This window comes from Leuciscus leuciscus (genome assembly GCF_965113295.1).
Source record: "Leuciscus leuciscus genome assembly, chromosome: 17".
In the NCBI taxonomy this organism is placed as follows: domain Eukaryota; kingdom Metazoa; phylum Chordata; class Actinopteri; order Cypriniformes; family Leuciscidae; genus Leuciscus; species Leuciscus leuciscus.
The window spans coordinates 38312908-38325838 of NC_138741.1; positions in this window are offsets into that span (position 1 = coordinate 38312908).

Consider the following 12931-nt stretch of genomic DNA (forward strand, 5'->3'; position numbering starts at 1 on the left):
ATGCAAGTATCAAACTTAGTCTCATTATTTGATACATTAAGTATCCTTACCCCTTTAAAGAAGGGCATGTTAGAACTGATGGTTTGCTCAAGGCTGTTTTTTTCAAAGATGGTTTCTTTCATTTTAGGTAGTTCTTATAACGCTGACGTATGTATATGTGACCCTGGACCACAAACCAATCACATGGGTCAGTCACATGATATTTATACATCATCTGAAAGCTGAATAAATAAGCTTTCCATTGATGTATAGGACAATATTTGGCCGAGATACAACTAATCTGGAATCTGAGGGTGCAAAAAAAAACCGAAACATTGAGAAAATCTCCTTTAAAGTTGTGCATTTATGTTCACGTTTGTGCTGCATTCACTCACAAAAATATTTTTTATATATATTTACGGTGTGAAATTTACAAAATATCTTCATGGAACATGATCTTTACTTAATATCCTAATGATTTCTGGCATAAAAGACAAATAGATCATTTTGACCAGTACAATGTATTGTTGGCTATTGCCACAAATATACCCATGTGACTTGTGACTGGTTTTGTGATCCAGGGTCACATATTTAATTAACTGTCATGACTCTAGTACAGACTGATAACAGAGTCACTGACTGGGATTTCACCATCTCCTGTCACCCCTGAAGTGAGGTGTTTTTTAGCGATCACTCAACTCAAATTAAAGCACCACCTCCTTTAATGATGACACTTAAGGTTTGATGACTAATGGCCCTGAAAACAAGGTGATTAATAATTATAACTACCAAACAACAGCTAGTACAAACAAATTAAACATACAAGAAATACACGTGCCCCCACATGCTTACTGAGATATTGCAGTGAAGCACTAATCAAAATGTTCAAAAGAACACTCTCAAGCCGTACGTAGCAAGCCGACATGAGCGTACTTGACTCAAGGGTGCCCTCTATTTGAAGAGAGCACCTGAGAAGCTACTGGCTCAACACGTAAGCTATAAAACCTAGCAAACGTATTAGGTGTCGCCCAACCCGCAGCTCTACAAACATCTGCCAGCGAGGCACCCTGCGCCAGCACCCAGGAAGCAGCAACACTCCGGGTGGAGTGGGCATGCAACCCTGGGGGACAAGGTACACCTTGGGTATCGTACGCCAAGATGATGGCATCCACTATCCAGTGGGCCAGCCTTTGCTTAGAAACTGCCTTCCCTTTCTGCAGGCCTCCGAAACAGATGAAGAGCTGATCTGAGGTTCTAAAGCTTTGCGTTCTGTCCAGATAAGTCCGTAAGGTGCGGACTGGACAGAGAAAAGCTAGGGTTGAGTCTGCCTCCTCAAGGGGCAGTGCTTGCAAGTTCACCACTTGATCTCGAAAGGGAGTAGTGGGACCTTTTGGCACATATCCGGGCCAAGGTCTCAGTATCACCTGAGAGTCAGCCGACCCGAATTCCAGGCACGATTCATCTACCGAGAAAGCGTGCAGGTCCCCTACCCTCTTGATAGAAGCCAGTGCAAGAAAGAGAACTGTCTTGAGAGACAGAATTTTTAACTCCAGGGACCAGACCTGGAGTCTCCACAGGTCTGGATGTGGGTGCCAAATGGTGTCCTGCCCCTGAGAGAGAAGGTCCTCCCTCAGGGGGGTGGGCTGAAGAGAGGAGTATGAGTTCGGAGAACCAGGGGCCTCATTTATAAAACTTTGCGTAGGATTTGTTTCAGAAGTGGCGTACGGATGAAACATAGGACGTGCGTACACACAGAAATATCCGGATTTATAAAACCGTGCGCACGCACATCCTACGCAGTTTTCCCTTAATAAATCACAATCAATTCTAAATGTAGAGCAGCTTTTGCGGCTTCATGTCACGTCCAAAGTTGCCCATAAATAGTCTGTGAAACGCCCACAAGTTAATATTCATCGATTGCGAAATCATGGCAAACACAGAGAGGAAAACCAAGAAACGTAACTTCACTCAATGTGAAGTAGAAATTATCGTTGGCGAGGTAGAAAAGAGGAGTAAAATGTTGTTTGAGGGGCACAGTGTGGGCATTACTAATGCCAAAAAGGCACTCGAGTGGCAAAAGGTTGCAGACGCCATTAATGCTGCAGCCTCACAACCTCGGACCGTGGTCGAAAAAAAAAGAAATGGTCGGACATCAAAGTCGATGCAAAAAAGCGTCTAGCGCTCCATCGCCAGAGTGTGTCTGCCACGGGTGGGGGAATCTCTTGATGAGAGACTGGTGGCAATTATTGGGGAATCCCTATTAAGTGGAGTGGTGACTGAGGCAGAGGGGGACACTGACGCACCAGATGCACACACTTTCATACACTTTCACGTGTTTCTTCCATCTGCCGACGGTGTCGCCATTTCTCATTTCACCCGTTTTTGTGCGTACGACTGGGTCAGAATTTGGGTGAAGGACCGCACATTTTCCCGTCAAGTTTGCTTTTTATAAATACCAATTATTGCGTAGAGAGCGGCGTACACCTTCTTTTGTGCGTACGCAATGTTTATAAATGAGGCCCCAGGTCCGGTTGGGCCAATAAGGGGCAACTAGCAAGACCTGCTCCTCTTCCTCCCTGACTCTGCACAGTAACTGTGGAATTAGGCTCACCGGGGGAAACGCATACTTGCGTCGACTGTCGGCCAGCTGTGTGCCAGTGCATCCACACCGAGAGAGTCCTTGGTTAGTGAATAAAACAACTGGCAGTGGGTCGTTTCAGGAGAGGCAAACAGGTCTACCTGTACGGCCCCGAAACGATCCCAGATCAGCTGAACCGACTGGGGGTGGAGTCGCCATTCCGTAGGCTTTATTTGCTGTCGTGAGAGCCTGTCGGCGGCACGATTGAGCAGACCTGGAATTTGAATGGCACGAAGCGACCTCAGATGCTTCTGACTCCACCAAAGGAGGAGACGGGCAAGTTGTGTCAGATGACGTGAACGTGCACCACCTTGCTTGTTGATGTATGACACGGTCATGGTATTGTCCAATCTGACCAGTACATGCTTGCCGAGCAGTGGCATTTTGAGGCGTCTCAAAGCAAATAGTACCGCTAACAACTCGAGGCAATTGATATGCCAATGCAGCTGAGAGGTCGACCTGTCCAGCGTCCTGCTACTGCATACCCATCGTGCATGGCCCCCCAAACCTGTCTTGGAGGCATCTGTGAACACCACCGCATGCCTGGACGCTTGTATCATGGACACACTGGACCGGAGAAACACAGCGTCTGACCAAGGTTGGAAGGTTTTCCGGCAAGTTCGAGAAATCGCAACCGGGAACCTGCCGTCTTTCCACACCCTCCATGGGACCCTGCCAAGAAGTCAATGCTGAAGTGGTCTCATATGTAACAACCCCAGCGGCGTGACTGCCGCTGCGGAAGCCATCTGCCCCAGGAGCCTCTGAAAGTATTTCAGTGGAACCACCTTCCTGCTCTTGAACGTATCCAAGCAGTTCAGCATCGACTGGGCACGATCCTCCGTTAGACGTGCCGTCTGTTTGATCGAGTCCAACTGCATACCGAGAAAAGAGATGCTCTGCCCGGGGGGTGAGCTTGCTCTTTTCCAAGTTGACCTGAAGACCCAATAGACTGATATGCTGGAGCAGCAAGTCTCTGTGTTCGCACAACTGTTCCCGCGACTGAGCCAGTATCAGCCAGTCGTCGAGGTAGTTGAGGACACGAACGCCCTGTTCTCTCAAGGGAGAAATGACCCTCGAATGCGAACCTCAGGAATAGTCTGTGTAGGATGGAGACGTGAAAGTATGGGTCCTTCAGGTCTACCGCTGCAAACCAATCTCCTGGACGGACACATCTGCATATGTCCTTGAGTACTATCATCTTGAACGGGAGCTTGTAAAGGGCCCGATTCAAGATGCGTAGGTCCAAGATTGGTCTTAATCCACCTCCTTTCTTTGGCACAATGAAGTAAGGGCTGTAAAACCCTCGCTTCATGTCGGCTACAGACACCGGTTCTATTGCATCCTTCGCCAGTAGGACAGCAATTTCCGCACGCAAGATTGGGGCAGATCTGCTCTTAACAACCATGGAGCGAACGCCAGTGAATCTGGGTGGGTGCCGGTGGAACTGAATCATGTAGCCGCGTGCAATGGTGCTCAGGAGCCAGCTGGACGGTCTGCAGAGGTCTTTCCAGAATTGCAGAAACCGTACCAGAGGGGCTCATGGCACCAATGACGTACCAGGAGGAGGGCAGCGAAGTGGAGGGCAGGGACCCAACCCGGAGGGCCCTAAGGCGGTCCGGAGGGGGGTCTGTGTACGTATCACACGAACCTGCCTCCACTTGGTGGCATTGAGTATGGGAGGAGGCAAACCTGGGTCCTTGAACCGTACTCGTCTGCCAACTGGTGACACAAGAGGGGATTGAGGCAGGCCAGACTGATCTGGGGTGTCTGATAATCTGAACCTCTTGAAACCCAGGGCTGAGAATTTCTGTCCCTTTGGCAATTCAGAAACCACTGTACTCCGGAATGGTGGAACAACAACCACCAGAGAATCTTTCGTCCCCAACCCTGGGTCCCTGTATCAGGGACGCTTACTCTTGCCTCCTGGACTGGCAAGATCTGACACAGGCTGGGCAGCCTGCCTACGGCTAGCTCTATGCTGAGGCCTGAGCTGTGGCGGGGGCCTAACAGGCTGAGCTGCCTTAGGAGGGCGCCCTCGGCAATGTGCTGGTGGAGTGACAGCTAGCGGCGGTCTTCTTCCACCTGCGACTGAGCTACAGAAGGCTGCTGGGCACCACCCACTGCAGCGTCGCCGAACAACCCAGTCTGGGAAATTGGGGAGTCCAGGATCTGAACCTTGTCCGCATCCTCCATATCAACCAGACCGAGCCAATGATCGCGCTGCTGAACCACCAGAGTGGACATTGCCAGACCGATCGCGCAGGGTGCCACACTTGTGCTCCGAAGAGCCAAGTCGGTTGCCTTACAGAGCTCACCCATGAGCTGACTGTCTGGCCTACCCTTTTGCACGTCCTGGAGTGTTTTAACCTGAAAAAGCTGTAACAAGGCCAAGGCATGCATATAGGCGGCGGCTTGCCCACAGGCTCCATAAGTTGCGTCTGACAAAGCAGACAACGACTCCAGAACTTGTGAGGGGAAACACGGTTCTCCAGAGCCGGATGTAGTGGCCGCCGGACACAGGTGTGCCAGAACAGACAGATCCACCGGAGGGATCGCCGTATAACCACTCGTTGCGCCGCACTCAAGGGTAGCGAGGGGGGAGGAGCCATCCTGGTCACTTAAGGCAGTAAAGGGTGCCTTCCATGACCTGGTTAGCTCCCCATGCATCTCGGGAAAGAAAGATACTGGAGCGGTGGGCAAAGCCCGACCCGTCCCAAGAAACCAATCATCCAGCCGAGACTGAGCGGGTCCAGGCGGAGGATTCCACTCGAGCCCGACAGCCTCGGCGGCCCGTTTCAGCATAGCTGACGACTGTGGATCTGACTCAGGCCATGCTGTACCACCCAGGGGGGACAGCACGGGGGAATCATCCCCGACACTATACAGCTCGCCCTCAAATGTAGTGGTCGGCATCCTGTCCCCCTGGTGAATTTCCAATGGAACGTCTAATTCACCCATTACAGATGAATCAGTGCGCTCAACACTAGAATCCAAAGGTATCGATGTGAAGGTAAATAAGGCTAGATATATGGTGAATTTTATAATATTTAGACCCGTGGTTACTGTTAAATACTGTGTTTGTGGATATCTGCTCAAACGTAGATATGTATAATATGTTAACCATAATGTTTCATATTTTGGAGCGCGCTGTGCGTTTGAATGTTTCATATTCAAAACGCGCTGTGCGTTTGAAAAGCAAAACGCACCAAACATTAGGCTTCATGTTTTTACTCCAATCTCATTTCATAACATCATAACGAATGGAAACATTTGAAGTAACATGATAATCAATATATTTTTCTCTAGCGTAGTTGTTACTGAAGTGTTCCTTTTGAAAGATTTATAGGCTGCTATAGGTTATTGTGATTATTATTATTTTATGCAGCACTGCGCGTAGCCTATGCCTACAAGGCACAACAAACCTGGTGTTCATTATTGTTGGAAACATTTGTATGTGTGTGTGTATTCTGTGAAATTTAAAAAGCCATTTTAACCAGAAAAATCTAAAATCTATTCCCGAAATTGTGCAACCCTATAGTTTCTATTGATATTAGCATGTTCACCGTTTTTTTGTTGTTGTTTTTTTAACAGGGACCAGATGCCCCACTGATGAGTCCTGCTGACTTCAATATTCACATGAGTCTCTGTACATGAACATGGTAAAGTGAAAATCAAACAGCTTGGAAATTAAAGGTATGTACAAAGTTTTTAGGAATGGCACAAAGGTCTCTGTCTTTGGATCATTGTTTTCAATAATGTGCTTTTTTGTCATTTGTTGTGTATCTTTGGATTATGTTGTGTTGTAAATAAATCCAAACAATCAAAAAGCCATTCTTTTTTAAATCTCCTCATCAGATGTCGATCGCTTCATCGGAGGGTGAACCAGACCCCTTTGGAGATGACGATTCGGCTATGCTGCCTCCTTTGGGAACCATAGCGCTGCCCAAGTCAGATCCTGAGATTATGGCTATGCTTTCCGGGGCCGCTGAGAGGATTGGTCTCGAGTGGAACCCATCACAGTGTCCCGAGCCCTCATAGCTGGACGATTGGTTTCTCGGGGTGGCCCGTGCTGGTTCTCAGTCCCACGAGGTGCACGAGGAGTTCACTAGGACGTGGAACTATTCACTTTTACTGCCCGAAACCGTCTTGGTAGCTTCTCCCCCCTCACAACCCTTGATGGTGGGGCTGCTAGGTTACACAACGATTTCGTCTGTGGAACGGCACGTTGCAATGCAACTGTGCACTAACTGCACCTGGCGGGGGAATCCGTGTCTCCCTTGCCGGGCCTGTAAGCACTCATCGGATTTAACCGGCGAGGCTTACCGGGCCTGTGGGAAAGCTGCCTCTGCCATACACGCCATGGCGTTGTTGCAGGTCCATTAGGCCAAGGTATTAAAGGACCTGCACGAGGGTAGTCACAACCCAGAAGTTCTGCACAAACTTTCCACTGCGACGAACCTCACGCTTTGTGCGATGAAGGTTAAAGGGATAGTTCACTTTGAAATTAATTTTTGGTATGTTTTAGCTTACCTCAAGGGCATCCAAGATGTAGGTGTCTTTTTTTCCGCAGTAGTTTAAATTTAGATATTTTTAGGTCAAACCGTTCTTGTCTGTCAGTCATATAATGCAGGTCTATGGGCACCACCTCAAAGAGCATGCACAGAGTCCAAATTAAAACAATTCCCCGTCGTCCAAATTAAACAATTCCAATGTCCAAGTGATCTGATCTGACGTGTACGCAGACTGGTGCATAGATATATACACTAGATATCGCCTTGTCTACGGCAGTTCATTGGAACGAATGTCTTTAAGGCGACATCTAGTGTATATATCTATGCACCAGTCTGCGTACACGTCAGATCAGATCACTTGGACATGGCTGTGTATAAGAGGTAAAAACGATATAAATACTGTTAGTTTTCTCACACAAACCGCTCGTTTCGTGTCTTAGGCCATCAATGTGTACTTACGATGGGGAATTGTTTAATTTGGACGACGGGGAATTGTTTTAATTTGAACTCTGTGCATGCTCTTTGAAGTGGTGACCATAGACCTGCATTATATGACTGACAGACAAGAACGGTTTGACCTAAAAATATAAAAATTGAAACTACTGCGGAAAAAAAGACACCTACATCTTGGATGCCTTTGAGGTAAGCTAAAACATACCAAAAATTAATTTCAAAGTGAACTATCCCTTTAAGGCGTGGTCGGTGGGTTGTGCGATGTCCACACAAGGGTAAGAGACTCTAGGACGGGTGACCCGGAGATGGAGGGGATTGCTCTTCAGGAGACTGTGACTGCACCCCCGGAAGAGGGCTGGGTGGAGAATCTTGTGTTTCGTTTTGTTCAATCTGGTGCTTTGAGCACTTCAGAGCGCGCCCTTCGAGCCTTTGCAGTCAGCAGATTAAGACTCTATTGCTGGTTTCAATGGTCTCCATCAAGAGGGTAGGGGACCTGCAAGCATCTTCAGTCGACGAATCGGGCCTAGAGTTCGTGCCGGGCAACGCCCACGTGGTACTAAGACCCCGGCCTGGCTATGTGCCCATGGTTCCAGGCTGCGAGCTCACTCAACAAAAAAGTGTTGCATCCTCCTGGGCATTGACGTGGTGCCTCGCTAACAGTTATTTGTAGAGCTGCGGGCTGGGCGGCACCCAACACATTCGCTGGGTTCTATAGCCTACGTGTAGAGCATTTTCTGTGGTGCTTTGGTAGGGGATTCCTGTTAGTCGGTCATCCGAGTGACTGACTGATAGGGAACGTCTCGGTTACGTATGTAACCCTCGTTCCCTGAAGGAGGCAATGGAGACGTTGTGTCCCATCGCCACATCTACTGTGCCCTGCTGGTCACCGGCTCGGCTCCTCAGCGAAAATCTTAAGATGCGATGCACCTGTTGCCCATTATATGCTTATGCTGTGATGCAGCACAGCTGATGCAATTATCGCATGCCAATGTGCATTGGCTCGTTTTAGTTACACTTGAAGTAGATTGGCCACTCTAGCGAGATTCCTATTTGTCGGTCATCTGACGTGACGTCTCCGTTCCCTGGGGTTATATACATTTACATTTACATTTACATTTAGTCATTTAGCAGACGCCTTTATCCAAAGCGACTTACAAATTAGGACTAATATAAGCGAGTCATCATAAAGAGGCAAAAAACAACAACAACACAAGAAGTGCTCAAAATACGAAGTTCAGGTATTATTCAGAGTAGTATAAGCCTGATAAGTGATGTTTCAAAGGAAAAAACATCGTTTTTTTTTTATTTATTTTTTATGAGGTTAAGTGCTCACGGAAGAGATGGGTTTTTAGCTGTTTTTTTAATGTTGTCAGGGATTCTGCATTCCGGATGAGGGTGGGGAGAGCGTTCCACCAGCATGGAACGTCGCTCGTTGACCGATCGTAGGTGTCTGGTAGGGATGTAGACTCGTAGGAGTGAGTGAAAGTAGGAGGGAGCTGAGCCTGTGATGGATCTGTAAGCAAGCGTCAATGCCTTGAACTCGATGCGAGCAGCGAGAGGTAGCCAGTGTAGAGAGATGAACAGAGGAGTGACGTGGGCCCTTTTGGGCTCGTTGAAGACAAGACGAGCTGCAGCATTCTGGATCATCTGTAGGGGTTTGATTGCACATGCTGGAAGTCCAGCCAGAAGGGCATTGCAGTAGTCAAGCCTAGAGATGACCAGGGCCTGGACGAGAAGTTGTGTTGCATGCCCAGTTATGAAAGGCCGGATCTTCCTGATGTTGTGCAGTGCAAACCTGCAAGATCGAGCTGTCTTTGAAATGTGGTCTGTGAAGGTCAGCTGGTCATCGAACGTTACTCCAAGATTTCTGACCGACCTTGATGGGGTGATTAATGATGATTCTAGCTGGATGGTGAAGTCGTGCTGTAGAGACGGATTGGCAGGGAGGACGAGAAGCTCAGTCTTTGCCAGGTTGAGCTGCAGGTGATGTTCCTTCATCCATGTGGAGATGTCCGCCAGACAGCTTGAGACCCGTGCAGCTACTGTGGGATCATCTGGTTGAAATGAGAGGAAGAGCTGCGTGTCATCAGCATAGCAGTGGTAGGAAAAACCGTGTGCCTGTATGATGTGTCCCAGTGATGTGGTGTAGATGGAGAAGAGGAGGGGACCAAGAACTGAACCCTGGGGAACCCCTGTGGTCAGCTGATGTGCCCTGGATACCTCGCCTCTCCATGTGACCTTGAAGGACCTACCTGTGAGATAGGACTCAAACCAGTGGAGTGAAGTTCCTGTGATGCCCAGTGATGAGAGGGTGGACAGAAGGATCTGATGATTCACAGTGTCGAAGGCAGCAGACAGATCCAGGAGAATGAGGACTGAAGATTTGGAAGCAGCTTTTGCGATCCGTAGGGCTTCTGTGACTGACAGTAATGCAGTCTCAGTTGAATGCCCTTTCTTGAAGCCGGATTGGTTGACATCTAGCTGGTTGTTTTGAGACAAGAAGGATGTTACTTGGTTGAAAACAGCTCTTTCAAGTGTCTTCGCAATGAATGGTAGGAGAGAGATAGGTCTGTAATTCTCTACAAATGATGTGTTTAGTGTAGGTTTTTTGAGCAGTGGGGTAACCCGAGCCTGCTTGAATGTTGTAGGGAAAGTGCCAGTATGGAGGGAAGAGTTGATGATGTGTGTGAGTGATGGTAGAATTGTGGGAGAGATGGCTTGTAGAAGGTGTGAGGGCATGGGGTCAAGTGGGCAGGTGGTAGGGTGACTGGAGAGGAAAAGTGTAGATACTTCTTCCTCGGTTAGCGAAGAAAAGGAGGACAGAGGGATATTGGCTGTGGAGGGGGTCGGTCTGGGTTCCTGTGTGTGTGGAGCTGAGAACTGACCGTTGATAGCTGTTGTTTTGTTGGTGAAGAAGTTTGCAAAATTGTCAGCAGTTAAGGAGGGTGTGGGTGGTGGTGGAGGTGGACAGAGGAGAGTGTTGAATGTCTTGAAGAGGAATCGTGTGTTGGAGGAGCTGTTGATCTTGTTGTGGAAGTATGAAGATTTTGCTGCATGAACATCAACAGAAAAGGAAGAGAGGAGAGATTGATACATACTCAGGTCAAATGCGTCTTTTGATTTGTGCCATTTCCTCTCCGCTGCCCTGAGATCGGTCCGGTGTTCCCGAAGAACCTCAGATAACCAGGGATTAGAGGGAGTAGCGCGTGCTGGCCTGGAGGAGAGAGGGCAGATACTATCTAGAGAAGAGGTTAGAGTGGAGCATAAGGTGTCCGTTGCGGTATCCACATCCAGAGATGCGAATTGTGAGGGTGGGGGAAGAGAGGATGACACGGCAGAGGAAAGATGGGAGGGGGAAAGTGAGCGCAGGTTTCGTCTGAAAGTGACTGGTGGTGGGGGTGGTGGTGCAGGGGTAGAGAGTAGTAGACTGAAAGTAATGAGGAAATGATCTGAGACATGGAGAGGTGTCACCAGGATGTTTTCTGTGGTGCAGTTGCGAGTGTAAACCAGGTCCAGTTAGTTGCCTGATTTGTGAGTACCTGTGGTGATGAGTCGTTTGAGATCGAAAGAGGCTAGGAGAGAGGTGAAGTCTGTTGCATGTGGCTTTTCGAGATGAATGTTGAAGTCACCGAAGACTAGAAGTGGGGTGCCGTCCTCAGGGAAAGTGGACAGCAGCACATCCAGCTCATCTACAAAGTTACCCAGCTGACCTGGGGGGCGATAAATGACTACAATATGGATTTTAATGGGAGTTGTAAGTGTAATAGCATGATATTCAAATGAGTTGTTGTTGCATAGTGAAGAGAGCGCAGAGTATTTGCAATTGTTAGAAACGAGAAGCCCTGTACCCCCACCTCTCCCAGACTGGCGAGGGGAGTGGGAGAAGGAGAAATTGCTAGAGAGAGCAGCAGGGGTTGCTGAGTCTTCTGGACGAATCCAGGTCTCAGTCAGCCCCAAGATACTAAGAGTAGAATGAGATGCAAAGGCTGGAATGAAGTCAGCTTTATTGACTGCTGACTGACAATTCCATAGACCCACCGAAAGAGAGAGAGGAGTATGTGCGGATGTGAGGATGGGACGCAGATTGGCAGTATTGCGCTGCCTATTGTGCGTGATGAAAGGACATTGCCGAGAGATAACAGGAATGTATTGAAAGCACATGTTTATTAAGGTGAACAATAAGGTAAGTAGAGGGAAGAGAAAGGGAAGAGGAGATACTTAAGAGCCTTTCTGGTGTCCTTGCTCGGTGGAGTCGCGCAGGTAGAGTCGCTGGTCTTTTCCCGAGTCGGTCTGAACACGAGGAGGCTGAACACGAGAGCTGAACGCTTCCGCTGACGCTTCCGCGACAGCGCGCAAATTACACAGATATACAGATAATGCTTTCACCGCTTGAGTGAGTACAGCTGTTTCGGTCGGGCAATTAAGTCAATAACGCGAAAATGTGCCAATTCCAAACTGCTAGGAGCAAAGGCTTAAGTGCAAATGTAACAATAATTTTAATTTTCACTCGCGGCTGTTGTTAATTGTGCCAACGCGTCTAACTAAAATACAGAATTATGTGAAGTTAAAAATACAAGATAACAAGAGAATCGAAGATAGGCTTACCTTGACTAAAATACAACACTGAAATAACAGGGGAACAGAGTATTCTGGCAAAAACACTTGCGCGTTCTTGCTGTGCCTCTAGTATGCTTGTCGCTGGTCCTGCTGGAATGATCTGAAATTCCTCTATTTATATCTATTCTTACAGATGCTGTTTCGGTCAGGCAATTAAGTCAATAACGCGAAAATGTGCCAATTCCAAACTGCTAGGAGCAAAGGCTTAAGTGCAAATGTAACAATAATTTTAATTTTCACTCGCGGCTGTTGTTAATTGTGCCAACGCGTCTAACTAAAATACAGAATTATGTGAAGTTAAAAATACAAGATAACAAGAGAATCGAAGATAGGCTTACCTTGACTAAAATACAACACTGAAATAACAGGGGAACAGAGTATTCTGGCAAAAACACTTGCGCGTTCTTGCTGTGCCTCTAGCTTGTACTAGAAATACGAAGATATACGAAACCGAGATGTTGTGTTGAGCTATTTCAATTACTTTTGTATGATTTGTTCATTGTCTGTAAATTTTGCCAATAAACCTTATTTGCGATGGGGGTGGGATCATTTTAATTACAACTGTATATATATTCAGACTTAGAACTATATATTCAATTTCATATAATTATTTCCTTTCAGGTTCAGGTTACTTTATTTGTACCCGTAGGTAGATTTGTTTTGCAATGTCAGAGTAATCCACACATTTTAGAAACAAACACAGACAATAGACTTAAGACAATATACACTCACC